The following is an 18292-nucleotide window of genomic DNA, read 5'->3' as shown; positions in this document are numbered from 1 at the left end:
TTCTTCTGAAATCCACCATAACTTTTGGTTCTTCCAATTCTTGCAATATTTTACAGTTCTTTTAAATACAGGGCCTTCCTAACACAATACTGCCTAGAGGTACGTTTTAACAGGAATGTAATAAAACATAACATTTAATAACCACTACTTTTTAAAGTCCTTTCTACATTTTTGGGTGGGTTCGTATGAAGTGTTCATGCATTAAAATGCTTAGGAAAAAATTGTAAACTTCAGATTTTATGTCTGTGTGTAATGTATATATACACATATATTTTATGTATATGCATGTATATGATTTTATATATATAATGAAGAAAATCGTGTATTTCTGCATTAACCTTATAATCTTGTCCTCATACTTGTCCTGATGCTGGCTTCATGATACTTTAGAAATCAGAGTGAAAGGGAATGTGAATGTTGAATGAATCTGAAATATCTTTGGTTTAATATCACACATATTTAATTGAATGGTAGCCATCTTATTAACAGAATTTCATGCTGAGCTCATTATATCTTTATTTTATCACATAAATAGGGGGTATTAAATGTATACTGAAGGGGAAACAAAGTTAGAAACCCAGTGTTCCATAAGACCTCAGGATAAGGATCAGGGAAGGATTCTACTCCTTCAATATACCACCTAAGGTCAAGAGAACTCTTCAATTGTATAGAGAATACTTGATTATACAAGTCTGGACAGGTGAACTCATATTATCTTTTTAAAATTTATTTTAAAAGTCCCAAAGTTGTGTGATGGGACATTTATCAGATTACAGATATTATTAAAAATACAAGTTTCCATCAGCTATCCTTATAAAAATTGAGTTATTTCTGAGAATATACAAAAGCAAAAGGTAAAATATTTCCTAAACTTTCAACCAAATTTTAATGTGTACATTTTAGAAAATAGTTAGATTAAGCGCAAATTAAAGAATCTAAAACTGTGAGCTAACTGAAATAATACAGTGAAAATGGAGCAGAGAAATTCAAGGAAGTTTAGTGTTCAAAGTTAGGACTTAAAGAAAGCAATGGCAGTGACCTTAACCATTTGACATGTCTATGTTCTATTATTTAGCTTTTATTAATTTTTACCTTAAAGTTTTAATGGCTTTTCAAAAAATAATGTTAGGCGTGGCAAATAGGAACCTATAAAAACCAACTAAACTTGTCAGAGTCTACTTTGAATTCATTCCACTTTGACCAAAGGTCAGAGAATTCAGGTCTGTTCTTGCTCTTTCAAGGTTATGATCGGAGATTTGACCCAGGATGTGGCTACCTACAAGATGCTTGTCCTAGGATGTAGTCTGTGCACATCCTGCCTAAACAACAAAGTACTTAATTCAGGATATAGTTACCTGATGCTTCTGGTATTAACAAAGTAATTACTTTGTTTCTTGTTTGTATCATCATAAAGAAGTCTTGCCTTCTCTCCTTTTTTTAGACTGATGTATATAAAGCATATGGAAAATAAATGCAGGCACTTTGTTGCCCTCCCGACTCTGTTATTTGCCCCTGTCTTTTATTTTGTATCTCTCTCTCTCTTTTTCTATCTAACATTTCTAATCCACATGCCCCTACCCTGGAACATAGAAACCCATGGAGGCTGGATATTGACAGATGCTGCCCAGATATGTGGCCAGTGGTACAGGTGGAGAATTTGATGGACCCCACACTTGTTTAAGACACCGCAGGTATAGTAATGAAAAATGAGTTGTCAAATAAGTAATAAATGTGGAAAGCATTAGAAATAATCCTTAAGAACATCCTCTCCACTGACACAAAATAACTCCAATCAAACCAAATCAAATCAAATCAAAAATGGTCACATTTAATAAATGCCATGCTCTTCGGTGGCTGGGAGCATGGGGCAGGGGGAGACAGAGAGGGAGACCCCACTCAAAACCCGAAAGCACAAGTTCCTTTATCCAGAACGAACCTTTGTAGGAAAAAAAATGTAATAAATCAATAGAAAACAATTATGGAGGCAATGTATGACTGAATCTCCAGTTCAGAAAATGAGGAGCAGTGGAATAAAAGATTTTGCTGCTACTCAGAGACTGAAGCAGTCCAAACTTGTCAAGCTAAAATTATCTCAGGGCCTGTACCTAGAGGTCTGTAGGATAGAGAAAAGCCTGGCAGGAGTTTGAAGGGTAGTCTCAAAGCTACCGAGTGAGGATGGGACAGCAACATCTAGGTAGGTGCCCCTCCAGCAGAGGGAGGTCTTGGCTGTCGCTCATTGGCTGGAGATACCCACATCACATGATGTCATTTAACCTATACATGGTGACGCAGTAATAAACTGAGTTCCTGCTTTGACTTGACTCCCTATTATATCTGATTGTCCTGCATCATGGGGCCGCAGATCTGATTGTGGGGCTGCAGAATGGGTAGATAGCACACTCACCTTTCCCTGGAGAATAAGGCTAAAAAGGCCTGGCAAAACTTAGGAAATTAGACTATAGGAGAGGAAAAAACTCTTAACTCACCGATAACAGAAACATTTTCTTGTTTTTTTTTTTATTAGAATTACATTATAAGAATTGTGCTTTGTCAAATTGTGTGTTTATTGCTAATTTTCATAGTAGAATTATGGTACTGGCCTGTTAATATTTGTTGATAACTTGGTTCAGCATGGAGATGTTACTGTTTAAAAAAAAAAAAGATTTGAGCTTATCTGAGAAAAAAATTAACATGATGCCAATGAGTCCTTAGATTTGATATGTTTACTAAGACAAATTTAGATTTTGATTGAGCTATAAACTGCTAAATACATCCTAGACTAATTTAAATAGGTCGTCCCATCTTTATCGTCTTCTACTCTTTATTAGGAGATATTGTGGACACAGGTGCTTGCATATCACAAAGAATTATCTGCTTGCCTATGGTTATCTAGTTAATTGTGAACTTTCGATGGAAAATTTGGCTCAGAGGTATATGGTATATAACTGTGCACTCTCCCCTAACCCTTTATAAATATGGGGTGGTGGTCAATAATGGGTAAGATCTTTTTCCCTTAACTCAGATATACTTACTTGATGTTTAAGTTATTGAAGAGGTAATTACTTTATTTTTTCCTTGCTTATATCATGGTAAAGAAGTCTTATCTTCTCCTTCTCTTTTAAAGTGTATGGAAAGTAAACACAGGTGAATACAGTATTTACTGGGTTGCCCTCTTGACTTTCTGCGTCTTTGTCTTTTCCTTTGTATTTCTGTTTTTTCTACCTAACATTTCTAATTCACAAACTACTAACCTAGAATATATAAATCCATCAAGGCTGGACTCCAGTATAAACTAAATATGCACATTTTAAGTGAGTCAGAGGGAGTTTGACTACCTGTCTAGAAAATCTTCCTCCTAGATGTGTGACTTGGCTTTTTTAAAAAAATAAAAATTTCAGAGTTCATGAGAGGTCCTCCAATGAGTGGCTGATTATGAGGCCCCAGAGGGCCCCAAAATTGCACTAGGACCTGCATTAATCTTGCACGCCCACTATTTAATAAAACAACTGTTCTAAGAATAGACATATCAAAACATGAAAAGTGAATAAAAAGGAAATTATTTTTATAGATTCCTATTTACTACTATTTCATTTTTATATCTTTTTAACAATACTTTGTATTACTTGCCATTTTTAATTTCTTACATCTCAAATAAACCCATTTCTATTGTTTTATATTTTACCACGAGGCTCATGGTTTACCAATACCCATGCGAGGGCGTCTTTCACCTCTGGCAGTTACACTCTGACTCTGCCTACTTTCTCTCTGACTGACTTCTCTTGCTTTGATGTTGTTGTTCTTTTACTTGGTGTTCAGATTGAACCCAGGCCTGGTCAATGGTAGATAAATCATCTACACAGGCTTCAACTTATATTTTATTTTGAGATAAAGTTACTGAAATATCCAGAAGTCAAGGTTATTTGTATGGGCAAAGGATTTAAAATATCTCATTTTAATAGACGAAAATGAAATCTATATAATCACTGAAAAATTATTTAGACCTTTTCATGTACAAAAGAAACAGGAATACTGCTCCTAAATATGAAAAGCAAAGTTAATTTTCTGTGTTTTTCTGTCACATTCTTACATTGGAGAGACTTTATTACTGGAAGAGTATTCCTTCGTGATTGTAATTAATTCACTTTCTCCTCACGTAAAAGGCAAGAAGTTCAAACATTCTTGCATAGTTTATTGTGCTCATTGTGTAAGATGGAAGTTGGAGGACTTCTGTGAAATTATTTTGAAGCAGAGCCATTATTTTTGAAGACTTTTGGAGCTATCAGGTGGTGACTTTTAGAGAGTAATAAGATAAACCCACTTGAAGGAACATGCAAAAATTGCAGCTTAGTTAAAAGACAGAGAGCTGTATCTCATAGAAATGTTAGCTAGAGAAGAGTGTTTCATAAGCTAATAGCTGAACAGAGAAGGATCCTTAAGGTAAGAGAAGGAACTCAGTTCAGGAGAATAATGTGATGAGAACAGAAAGCACCGCAATTACACATCTGTATTGCACATCTCTAAGACAATTGAAATTGAAATGGAAAGGATGCTCCAAGTATTTCTCCTTGAACTTCTAATTTCACAGATATTTGAACAGAGCAAAAATGTTTCTGTTGCTGTTATCACCAGCATCAAATGTCAAGTTTATGGGAGATCTGGCGTCAAATATTAGATTCTAGAGGAAAACTGAAGATGCCAGCACAAGAATGAAAACAAATTTTGATCTGGATACATTTCTTGCCAAACATAGAACTCTCAGTGATGTTTCTTCTTTCATTTGATTGTTCTTTTTGTCAGTTATCAAATGAGAATATTGAAGGAGCATAGGATATTTGGCTTAAAATTCATGGTTTGAATTATTGGATGTTAGAAGGTTTCTCAGCTTATACTTTTAAAGAATTTAACAAAAGCAATCTTTTTCAAGAGAGCCAACTCCTTCATTATAACACCTCATCCTGGAGTAAGGATAGATTATATTCAGAATAAAAACAATTAAATCTAACTGAAATTACCTGGTGTGAGTGAGAACCTTTTAAGGTATTGAAGTGGGTAAGTATTTTGCCTGAGCGCTTGTCTGCACATGTATGTCCCTAAAACCTGGAAGTGCCTGCCACGCTTGTGTGGCTAGAATTTATAACACCAACCTTTACGGTTTTGGGTCTTAAGCTCTTTGTGGGAATTACAGCAATGCACAGCATCTAATAGCATTGCAAGTTTATTGTGTTTATTTGCTGAGATCTCAAATTCAGCGTAGACTTAAGCAATGTATGACTCATTGAGAAAATGAATATACTAGAATATTTAATGAAGAAACATATCGATTTAATAAGATACTGACTTATGAAATTCCTCTTGTCTGTCATAGAAAATCCTCCTGCCAACTCTGTGAATTTAAGAAATATTTTTGCATCAACTATGAATAAGTGACTTGATTCAGAAGAAGAATCCTTTAGACAACATGGATTATATGTGCTAGTAAAAATTAGCCATCTAATCACCAAAAAAGCAGGAAAAGTAGGAGAGAGGCTATTAAAGTTTTCAAAATGGATAATATACATGAAAGTAGAAGAATATGTTGAAATCTTACATCACTCTTTGAAATGTGATGGGTGGAGGTGGAAATTTTTAATAAATATAAAGAAAGGAAAAAGAACAAATTATTAATAAAAGTAATAAACAGGAAAAATGGTTAATATCCTTAGCCGTCAGGGAAATGAAAGTCAAAATGACCATAAGATTCCATCTAATACCTGTCAACATGGCTAAGATTAAAAACACAAGTGCCAGCTCATGATGAAGAGGACACAGAATAAGGGAAACATTCCTCCATTGCTGGTGTGAGCGTACACTTGTACAGCAATTCTGGAAATCAATATGACTGTTTCTTAGAAAATTTGGAATTGATCTACCTCAAGACATAGCTATATCACCCGTGGGAATATACCCAAAGGACTCTCTACCATGCCACAAAAGTACTTACTCAACTATGTTCAAAGCAACTTTATTCTTAGTAGCCAGAACCTGGAAACAATCTAAACCTCATTCAACAGAAGAATGGATAAGTAAAATGTGATACATTTACACAATGGAGTATTACTCAGCTGTTAAAAACAATGATATCATGAAATTTGCAGGCAAGTGTATGAAACCAGAAAAACTCATCCCGAGTGAGGTAACCCAACACAGGAAGACAAATATGCTATATATTCATTTATAAGTGGATATTAGCTGTGAAGTAAAGGATTGCCAGGCTACAATCCACAGACACAGAGAGCCTCTTTTTTTTCTAATGAGAGACAGGTGTGTGGTAAATGAAGATAGTGGAAGGGAGAAATCAGACGATTAGAGGAAAAAGTGTAACCAAGATATATTAAAATATTCTATTTTGAATAAATGAAGAAAAGGAAACTGATTCAAAAATATTTAACATTAGCAATAATTATCAAACAAAATTGAATGATTGATCTTGTACTATTACTAATACTGTCACTCTACAAATTCAAATAATTCAGTTCAGCTATATGTTTACAGTGCCAAATTGCTTGGCTTCAGGGGCATTTTATCAGTGGTAGTAAAATAAAGCAATCATATTTTATCAAATTAATTTTTAGATGAATAAAGTAAGGTGTAGTTTATTCAAAGTATCATAGAGAGAAAGCAGTAGATGTGAGATTTAAATACATAAAATAAAATTGTGTGGTCCATAATTGAAATGACTGCATTGCATCAGTGTGGTAAACCAGCTAGGTATAAGTTAATTTTAAATTTAATTTAGTTTAACTTAAATTTAATTTAAGTTGATTTAAATATAAATGTTTGCATGCACTAGAATTGTCTAGCTTAAAATTACCTAGAGTTCTCTATCGCAACTGAAAATTGTGACTATCTAGGATTGTGTTTACTTGAGTATTGCAGATTTGCATTTTGAGGAAATATAAAAAGTTTATTTAAGTCACAAAAAATGGCAGCAATGGAAGTTTAACATTGTTTCTAGATGATCAACTACTTCCATTTTCCATTCACATTACATAGGTAGAAAGAAAAATGGTCTATCTGGAAACAATAAACAAAAGAAGTCCTTTACCTCTTCTCTCTTCTGGGGGTTGTACTGTAGTGGTTAGATGAATGGCAATAAGCACAAAGCCTCAGACCCAATCTTCTTGAAAGAGGCACCAGCCACTGTTTTCGAGTGTTTCCGTCATTGTTGTAATTCCCTTCTTGTCTCAGGCACCATGTTTCTCACAGATTCCATTCATAAATTTAATATAATAGACTTCAAAATTTGATGTGGAATTATATTTTCTCTTAAACTCACAAAAATGATGAAAAGGGCCACCCAAAAGGTGTAAAAATGTCACCCAAAGTAACACCTAAAGACTTAAAATCATCTGTCCGTAAAAACAGTGAGTTTCTCCCATTAAAAAAAAGAATGCATCCAAAGTGCAGAATCATGCCAGGTGGTGGTGGAACACGCCTTTAATCCCAGTACTTGGGAGGCAGATGTAGGTAATTCTCAGTGAGTTTGAGGCCAGTGTGGTCTAGAAAGAAAGTTCCAATTATACAGAGAAAGCCAGTCTCAAAAAGAAAAGAAAACAAAAAAGAAAAAAAGAAAAGAAATACAGAATTGTTTGCCATAAGTAGCATCTCTGCTTTATGCAAATATCAATTTTGACTAGCTAATATATAGTGCATAGCTGAATGAATGATATTGATTCAATTGCAAATACTTGGGGAATTGTGGTTTATCCTTTGTACCAGTCATTTGCCATCTTATACTAACATACACAGGAACTTTAAATAACACAAGTGAGCATTTCTCCTCATCTCTTCCAGATAACTTCTAATACTAACTTATTTTAGACTTTCTTGTTTCTTTTCTTATTGGACAAAATAAATGCTCGAACGAGACCAAGCTTGTGCTTCACTTTTAGAGACTCCCAAACAAAGCAAGTCTTTCTATAATCAAATGGAAACAACAAATAACAGAAATTAAAAGTTCGTTTTGGTTTCCGGGCACTTTATCCCTTTGCGTGTCTGTGTCTGAGGATTCCAAAGCTGAAATTAATAAGTGTTGAATTATCTGTCAGAGTTAGAAGAGCAGACTGAACATGCCACATAACTGAAAACCACCAGACTGAAGATTCTAAAGCTGAAAATAAAATAATTATATCGTTCTCTACTAAAACTATTCAAGGCTTATTTTGAATTTCAATCAATTATATAGTTGAAAGAAATCTTTCATTGTTCTTTCACAACAATTTTTAACTTAAAAGTAATTTCACTACTTGAAAAAAATTGACAAATGACTTGAATAAGTCTGTCATTTCTTAGGCTGGCCAGGATCTCAATATACTTTTTATTTAATTTTTCTGAAGTATATTTCTCTAATTATATACTGAGATCGTTCCAGCCTGACTGTTCTCTTTTGATAATAAGAGAAAATGTTCCAGTGATTCATTTTAAGCCAAATATAAAATACTTTCGGAAACTTAAAATACATCTTTAGTTAATACTTAATATTTTATCTTTTCCACTGATATATTTTTGAAATGGACAAGTGTTTTTAGTTTTATAGATTTTTCTATTCACTTCGAAAAAAACCAAAGAGCATTAGACACTAGTTAGCTACTTAACTAACAAAAATCAGAGTCTACAAAATTTGACAGCATTAACTCAACTGAAATGCTATTAAAAAAATCCATCAATTTCAGTGTACTGATGTTACATCTTAGAAGCACACAGTCACTTTAATTAATAGGCCATATTAGATAATTTTAATTGGTTATTTGGGGATGTGCTATCAAAATATAGTAATTTCAATATGTGAGGTATTTTAAGACTCCTACTACTCGTTATCTTAGAAGTTAGAATTTAAATGTATGAACCTTCAACCTAAAGCAATAATGAATTGAGTGATCATGTGAATAGTATATAGTATCATGTGAATAGTGAATAGTAAAGGAAGAATTTCAAACCAGTTATAGGTAGTGCATAATTCTATCAAAAGTAACCATGATTGGGTCCATTTTCATGAAAAGATCTCACAATTCTTTCTCAGAGAGAGGGAATTTGGTGGGTTAGAGACACCTAGCATTTTCCTGCATCACCATGAATGTGAGATGAAATCGGGACAAGCTGCAAGGAGCTGTGAGCAATATGGAAAGGCACAGCAGCGAATTGGTAAATTGTACACAGAACCACATGAAATCTAGAAATACTGAACTTCAGAGCTATAAAAGAAAGCTATAACGTTGCATACTGGGTAACGTGGCAAGGGATTATAGAGACTCTTCGACAACAACAAATTAAGCAAAATAGAAAATAAAAGCTTAAGTTAGATCCTTACACACAAAGTTAGGAGTTCTGCATAACTGTATTTTAAAAATGTCAGTTGCTTAGTCACACTTAAAAGACACTTATTAAATGACTACATGTATTCCTCGGGTTTTTCACCTGTGCTCTTATAGGAGGCCAGCTAAAAAGTTTTAATCAACAAAGATTTCATCTTTCATCTGGGAATAACAACAAGAGCCTCTTTATTTTTACAACTCCCAAGCCCAGTGGCTACTCAAAAACACTAGTGAGCAAGCACCCAAGACTACTTGAACCAAAAACAACAGAAAAACAACAAAGCTAGCTGGGAGCTGTGTCTCAGATGAAGGCTTAGATGAAGCCTTTGTCGTTGAAAGAAACAAGAGCAAGGTCTGCCATGTGTGGATTAGGACACACGGTCTACAACACACAACCATCACCAGAAGTCACATCAATCTTATTGCTTTCCTCACTGAGAATGACAGTGGCCTTTGGAGAAAACACAGTTACTGTTTGAGACTTCAAATATCCCTATGTGCACTGGAAGAGATTGTCTGTTGCATGGAGACAAATGTACTAGCTCTTCCACTTTCGAGTGTATTTTCCTAAAAATCATAGTATGTGGCAATAATGCTGAAGGAACAAAATTACAGAACCAGTTCATGATAATATCAATAAGAATGTGGTAAAATATAAATTTGTGTGATGAAGCCATAAATAATAAGAGAATCACACCATTTGCACAATAAATTGGTGAAGCTGTAGGTTATCAGGTTAAGCAAAATAAATCAGAATCACATGTTTTCTCTCAACTATGTTGAACTTAGAATAATTAAATAGATAGATAGATAAAATAAAGGAAAGCAATTATCTTAAAACAAAATGTAGACTGCTGGAAATGAGAAAAATGTAAAAGAATGACAGGAACAATGACAAGAAAAGGTAATAGAGTCTGTGAATATGACTAAGATGTATCAAGCACATTGATGGGAAGTTATAATAAAATAAAGGACAGCAAAATTATTCACCCTGATTGATTGTTTCTCATTCAAACAGTATTGTTGCTTTGTATTATTACATTGGGCTCATATGTTGCAAATTCTCCATTCATTTGTAAAAATTAGTTTAAATTGAAAATAAAGCATAAAAAGTTATGAGAAAAATTGCTAAAATATACTGTAGAGCAAAGAGAGAGAGAGAGAGAGAGAGAGAGAGAGAGAGAGAGAGAGAGAGAGAGAGGAGAGAGATTGTAAACAATATAACACTTCTGAAAATCATTAGGCCAGAGTGTGATTTCTCTAGGCACACTAGAGGTTCTCAGGGTCCTTTTATGTTGATTTTCTGGGAATGACAGTAGCATTAATTATGGAAGGTCCAAATAAACAAGACCTATGTGGTATTTAGTTTTCTACTTTTAATGGTCTAAAATATACAATTTTTGCTGGAATGTATTCTAAAGTTGTGTTTGTTATATCATATGGTTCATATTACAGCATCAGACAGCTATAAAAATATTTAATGACTAACTAGTGGAGGATCTGATGTTTGACATCTGCCAGAAGAGTGTGTGTGTGTGTGTGTGTGTGTGTGTGTGTGTGTGTAGGTCTGTCTTCATAAACAGAATAAATGAAAGTTGCAAATTTGTGGTAGTTTGAATGCATTTGGTGCCCATACTCTTGTAGGGAGTGACACTATCAGGAGATATGTCATTGTTGGATTGGGTCTGGCCTTGTTGGAGAAAGTGTGTCACTGTGGGGATGGTTTTTGAGATTTCTTATGCTCAGGATACTGACAAGTATCTCGGTTGCCTTCCTATTGCCTGCAAGATGTAGTTCTCCCAGATATTCCTCTAGCACTATGCCTGCCTGCATGCCACTATGCTCCCTATCATGATGATAATGGACTGAACCTCTGAAACTGTAAGCAAGTCATCCAATTAAATATCTTCTTTGTAAGAGTTGCCGTGGTCATGGTGTTTCTTCACAACAATAAAAAACCTATCTACAACAAAATTATTCATTCTATTTTTAGCCAGTAATTGTTTGATAAGAAATAATAAGAAGATTTAGAATTATGGTAAATTCCATTTACTATATTCTTAAATAATTCATATGTTTTCCCTACCTTTTAAACCATCAATTTTTCTATTTTCTTTTTCTATGTTTGAATATATAAAAATATATGTTTTAAACTTGTTTGTATTTGCTAGGAGGTAATAAATATTGTTCACATGTCATTACTTACTTTCTGGATATTTAATGCAGTTACAAAAGTGGTTCTTGCATGACATGTTATATCTGAAAGTATTTAAAGAAAATTGATATGATGGATCAAATATAATAAATGGCTTCACACTTTATAAGATATAATTATTTCAAATTAGTCCAACTATGAGTTGGGTACATTGGCTTTCATTTAAGCAGAACATTCTTTTCTTCTTCAATCAAGCAGGTAATACAGCATAATTGAATAATGTACCAACATCAATGTTTCATTTTCAGGGTGAGGATAATGGAATATCTGCCTATAATAAATGGACATCCAAATAAATCACATTTCAAGTGAAACACTCTATGCCAAAGGTAGAAGGGAAGGGCTTTATTTTAAACCTAAAGTGGTGGTTCTCAACTTGTGTGTTGCAATCCTTTTGGAGGTTAAACTACCCTTTTACTGGGATGACATAGCCTGCATATCATAAATTGCATTACAATTAATAACAGTAACAAAATTACACTTTTGAAGCAGCAATGAGGTAGTTTTATGATTGAAGGTAACCACTACATGCGGGGATAAAAGGGTTGCAGCACTGGGAAGGTTGAAAACCATTGCCCTAACAAATACTTTAATGAAAACCTAACTACTAGAAAATTTCCACTAATTTTACACCCTTCCACTTGGGTACTTTTCCTTCAAGAAATTAAGGTTTATAATCAATGTGGAATTAGTACTTTGAATCACTTTAAGTAGAACATTTATCCTCCTGCCAGTAGTGATCACTAATCCTTTTGAGTCTGTAGTACACACATTCAATGAAGTAATAAATTTGCCAGAAAGTAAATGCAAAATTTATTCAATATCATGATTTTAAAATAAATAAAAATATGTCCTGCCAATCAGTGTCTTTATGAAGTTACCATGGTTAGAGAGCTCATCCAATTTTTATTTGGAAATAATATCTAAAATTCCCAACTTAAAGCATAATCTAAACTTATTCTCGTGAGAAGCTTTCAATTAGGTTCTAAGGAAAAATATTCCCATTTAAACAATGAAGCAACTTGAAAAATCCCTACATCTCAGGACTCATGAAACACTGAAGTGCATCCAACAAAGTCATTTAAATCAGACAAAACGGTATTACTTTTTATATTTTTAAATCTAATACATATGTGCTTTATTTATCTAAATATGAGCATATTTCTTAGTGCATTTTAATATTTAGGAAAGAATAGAAACTATATATGTATTTCTTCTGTTTACTTGCATACTCATCTGTACATCCTTCTATCAACCTACAGGACACATCATGTTGACTGTAAATGCCCTGCCCAATCGTCAGATGCTATAATGACTGATATGTCACATCCAAGTGATAAATGAAGCTCAGAGAAAGCTAATAGAGAGAATCATTGGATGGAACAGATTGTTTTATCCCTGAAGGCTTGCTGCAGGTGAGAAAGAAATTTGCCCCCAGTTTAGACAGGGCTTCCTATAGCAAGGTCAACCAAAAGCAAGAGAGGACTGAATGCCTTCAACATATTCTTGAGTTCTTTCAAGTGCTGGCAGCCATTCTGTATTTATGTTATACTGTGTCGTCATGCGCCTTTGCAATTCGGTATTTTTGCTGTGGTCGCCTCTACTCCTTCAATGCCTGTGCCTTTAATAATTTAATTATTGGACCACTGTGAACCCATACACCCACTAGTGGAGCTATAATACACTTGAAGTTAGTGAAAGAAGCTAAGTGGAATGGAAAATCGTAATAATGACATGTCAGGAAATATGTAAATTAAATGCAACTTACAAAGTGGAGGTAATTATTTGTCTCATTTAAAAGGAGCTAGAATTATCCTTTACCTTTATTACTGAACTTAATTTTAACTACTACAGTCAAAAGAATTTAAACACATTACATGAAATTCAAGTGCTTTCCCATTGCCATAAGTTATAACCTAAACATTTTGAAATGAATAAAAGTTTATTATTCAAAGTCCTTTTTTTCTTTTTCTTTTCTCTCATACAATACATCCTGAACATAGTTTCCCCCTCCTTCCCCTTCTCACAGCACCCCCCTTATCCACTGCTTTTCCATTTTCCTTTAGAAAAGAGCATGTTTCATAGTAATATCAACCAAAGATGGCATAACAAGATGCTATAGGACTAGGCATAAGCCTTCATATCAAGTCTGGGACAAGATACTCTAGTAAGAGGAAAAGAGTCCCATCAGCAGGCAAAAAGTCACAGATGCCCCCTCAATCACACTGTTAGGAATCCCACCAAGTTTAACAACCATAGCATGTATGCAGAGAGCCCAGTGCAGACCCAGTGGTTGCTGCTTTGGTCTCTGTGAATCCCTGCTATGAGACCTCCTTAGATGATTCTGTGAACTGTGTTGTCCTGGTGTACTTGATAGTTCTGACTTCTACTATCCTTCCTTTCTGTCTTCTGCAGGTTCCCCAAGCTCTGCCTAATGTTTGTCTGTGGGTCTCTGTGCCTGCTCCTGTCAGATGGTGGAGGAACCTCTCTGATGATGCTAGACACCTATCTACGTGTATAACAGAATATCATAAGGCATTGTTTCGTTGATATTTTTTTCTTTTTCTCAGCCATGCTTGGATCTCCTTTAGGTATCTGAGCCATCCAGCTACCAAATCATGGTCATCTGTACAGTGTGGGGCATGGGATTCCTCTCATGACTTGGGCTTCAAGTTAGACCATCCATTCATTGGCCATTTCCACAAACTCTGGGCTACCCTTTACCTCAGTGCATCATGCAGGCAGGATGGATTGTGGGCTGTAGATTTTGTGATTGGGTTTGTGTCCCACTCCCAACATTAGGAGACTAGCCTGGTTAGAGGTGTCCAGTTCAGGCTCCATATCCTTCATTCCTAGGAGTCCTTGTTAGGCTCACCACCATGGGTTACAAGAAGTTTTCACTGCACTAGGTTCCCACAATATCCCATAAATGCTCGTCTATTCCTGTAGTTTCTTCTCACCTTCTCTTCCTTTGTCCCTTCCTCTTCAATCTGGTCAATGCTGCTCCTATTCTGACATGCCACCGGTTCCTCCTCAAAAGCTGTTCTAGTTCCCCTTCCCAGGATATATATGCTTCTCCCTAGATATCTATTCCTTACATAATTTCTACGGACCTCTGATTTATAGTATGGTTATCCTTTACTTAGAAGGTAATTTCCACTTACAAGCGATTATGTAGCATGTTTGTTATCATTTCTAGTTAGGGGGTTTTTGTTAGATAATCTATGGCTCTTGGGGAGAGCGTTGGCAATATAGATAAGAAATTTCATTTAAACTATGTATGTCCATATAAACACAGACTTACATGCAACCTATGTAAATTTAGATAGAAAATAATGTAAATCCTGACTTTTTCAGACATCCTTGTTAATTCCCCATGTCCCCTCTTTTTTTCTATATTCCTTCCCCTCCCCTACTTGAAGTTCCTCTTACTTTATTGCTTCCTTCTTCACATCACCTGTACCCTGATATTCCCCTCTCTATTGTTCTTTTGGGGATTCATTTTTCTTTCCTGGTTTCTGAAATTAATCCACGCTGTGTACTCACATCTGAAAAGAATCTTGAGTAAGAGAAAATGGGCATGATTTGTCTTTCTGAGTCTGGATTGCCACACTCAATATGATATATTCTAGTTCCACCCGTTTACTTGCAAACTTCATGATTTTATTTTTTCCTTACAGCTGGATAGTGTTCCATAGTGTATATGTGTCACATTTTTATATCCCATTCAGTTGAAAGATGTTTAGATTGTTTCCATTTTCTTGGTATTGTGGCTACAGTGGCAATGAGCATGGCTGAGAAACTACCTGTGGAGAAGGAAGTTGAATCTTTTGGGCATAGGTCAAGAAATGATACATCTGGGCCATATAGGAGATTTCTTTTTAGCTTTTTGAGATCTTGCCGTGGTTGATTTTCATAATGGCTTCACCAGCTTTCAATCACACCAACAGTGAATAAGATGTCCCCTTTTCCTGCATCCCCAACTACATTTGTTATTGGTTGTTTTGTTTTTTGACTAGGGTAAGCTAAAATGTTGACGTTGTTTGGATTTGCATTTACCTATTTGTTAGGAACCAAAAACATTCTTTGAAACACTTTTTAATCATTATTTCCTTCTTTCAAGAACTTTCTGTCCAAATCTCTAGACAAGCATTTTTTCAGCTACTCAGGTTTTTTGTTGTTATTGTTTTTGGTTTGGGGGGGGTTTGTTTGTTTGTTTGTTTGTTTGTTTTATTTTGGTTGCTGTTCTTCTCTGTTCTTCTTGATTTTTTTTCAGAACTTTGTTAGTTCTGAAGTTGACAAAGTAGTTGACAAAGGTTTTATCCCATCCTGCTGGCATTCTTTTCACTCAGATGATTGTTTGTTTAGCTGTTTAGGGGTCTTTTAGGTTTATAAGGTCCCACTTGTCAATTGTCAGACTTAATTCTTGGTCATTTGGAAACCTATTCAGAATATCTGGTACTGCCTTTATTTTCCTATAGAAGATTTTCACATGTAACGTTTAGGTCTTTTATCCTTTGTAGTTACTTTTTGTGCAAGAGAATAGACACCACCTTCCTGGAGAGACATTAAAAAAAGAGAGAATAGGCACATGACATAATTTCATTCTTCTGTATATGGATATCCAGTTTTCCCAGTACCACTTGTTGAAGATACTGTATATTTTTCCTGTTTATGTTTTGAGATGTTTAAAAAAATATTAGATGCATATAGTTATGTATATTCAATCTTAATCTTTGATTTTTGTTTCATTGGTCTACATGTCTACATTTTATAGCCAGACGTTTTGTTGTAAATTTGATATCCTAATATCTGAAATGGTAATTCCTCTAGCACTGTTTTTTTTTTCTCAGATTACTTGGTATGTCTAGGGTCTTTTGTGGTTCCATGTAAGTTTGAGCATTCTTTCTGTTTTTGCAAAGCATGGCATGAGGATTTTGATTGGTACTGCATTAAATCTTTAAATGAATTTGGAAGAATGGTCATTTTTATATTATTGTTTCCCCATTCCCTGAACATAGACGTCTTTACATTTTCTAGTGGCATTATCTATCTTTTCTTCAGGGGTTTCACATTTTCATAATACAGGTCTTTCACCTACTTGGTTAGGTTTATTCCTAGATTGTTTTTATGAACAGAAATGCATTCATGCTCACCTTTTCTGTTTGTTGTTGGTATATAGAAGAGCAATTGATCTTTGCAAGTTATTCTCTATTCTGCTAAATTATAAAATTGTTGATTTTTTTCTAAAAGATTTTTCAGATATATCTTTATATCTTTTCATATACATTTTCAGTATATTTACATATACTATTATGCAATCTTCAAGGAGGGGGAAATTTTTTTCTTTTATTTGTATCCCTCTAAATTTCTTTTACTAACTTACTGCTCCAGGTTGCACACTGTTGATCAGGATTGTTCAAAAGACTCCCAAAACCTTACCAGAAAGACTCCTAAGCAGAGGACTAGCATTCATGGTACCAGAAAGTGCATGTAACCTTCCAAGGGAGGAAATCAATCAATAACCTTTCTCAGATATTGTGTTTATAACATAAAAAATTGATGCATATCCTCAAGGGAGCAAGGGTGCCACACACAAGTAGCCACTGGCTCTCTAGCTCAGGTATCAAAAACTTAGCTAACTACCTGGGACTAGTAAAGTTATGTATTTGGGGGAGAATGTATAATCTTCACTATTCCAAACATTTAAGAGTAATTTTTTGTGTGTTCTAATTAACCACAGATAAGAATATATCTAACCCATCATCAAGGAAATTTCTTTGCAAAAAACAGAGACAGCTGCAGAAAACCACAACCAAAATACAGAGAACAAATAAGTATGTGGTACCTAACCCAAATGATGTATCTACAGCATAATCCTTATAGCTAAGAATCAGGATCATGGAGGAAGAGAGGGTAGAATGATTGTTATAATTAGAGAAAGGGGAAATGTAATGTAGAGTGTCTCCTAGTACTTTCAAAGAAGTTATATCTCTGAAGTCTCATTAACATGGCTTCCTTAAAGAGACACAAGCAAGGATATCACCAACAGACATACTATCATTGAGTAGAGGAATCTCATGGATTCTCAACCACAGAGCACAGTCAACTAAGGAAAACTGAGAGAAAAAGAAGTAGGCTGCCCCAAGGATAAGAACCTAAATTGTTCCTCCGATACAAAACAAAGTGGTCATCCTCAAAACCATAAACATACAAGTAGCATTATACACGTCAAACAGTCTGAGCAGGTAGTGTTTGGATTTGTGTGTTGGACAACAGCTAAAGAAACAGAGGCCATGGAAAAGAAACTGCAAGAAAGTATGGAGAAGTAGAGGGAGGAAAGAGAAGCATGACAGTGATAATATTATATTTTTGATTATTTTTTGAGCAATTACTTAAAAAAGTATTTCAATGCTAATTTATCCCAAAAGAAAAATGAAAAGTCTTATTACAAAGATAGTAAAATTATCTGAAAGTTCTTTCTAAATCTTAGAAAGATATGAAAAATTTATTTTTGGAAAACAGCATTTTTAAAATGATGGCCTTTCAAAAAATCTAATTTAAATTACAAATACATTTTCATCTTATAAGAGATGTTTTTCAACTTATTTGCTGAATATTTCTTCACTGAAAAATGGAAAATGTCGTGTATTGGCTTAAAAGCAATCATAAGCATGAATAATAGAATAGCTCCTTAGCATAGCATCTGACCCCCACTAGAGGGTCA

The sequence above is a fragment of the Microtus ochrogaster genome, chromosome 19, assembly GCF_000317375.1.
Source record: "Microtus ochrogaster isolate Prairie Vole_2 chromosome 19, MicOch1.0, whole genome shotgun sequence".
NCBI classification, from domain to species: Eukaryota; Metazoa; Chordata; class Mammalia; order Rodentia; family Cricetidae; genus Microtus; species Microtus ochrogaster.
The sequence above is the reverse complement of the archived record's forward strand: the minus strand, read 5'-3'. Positions refer to the sequence as shown.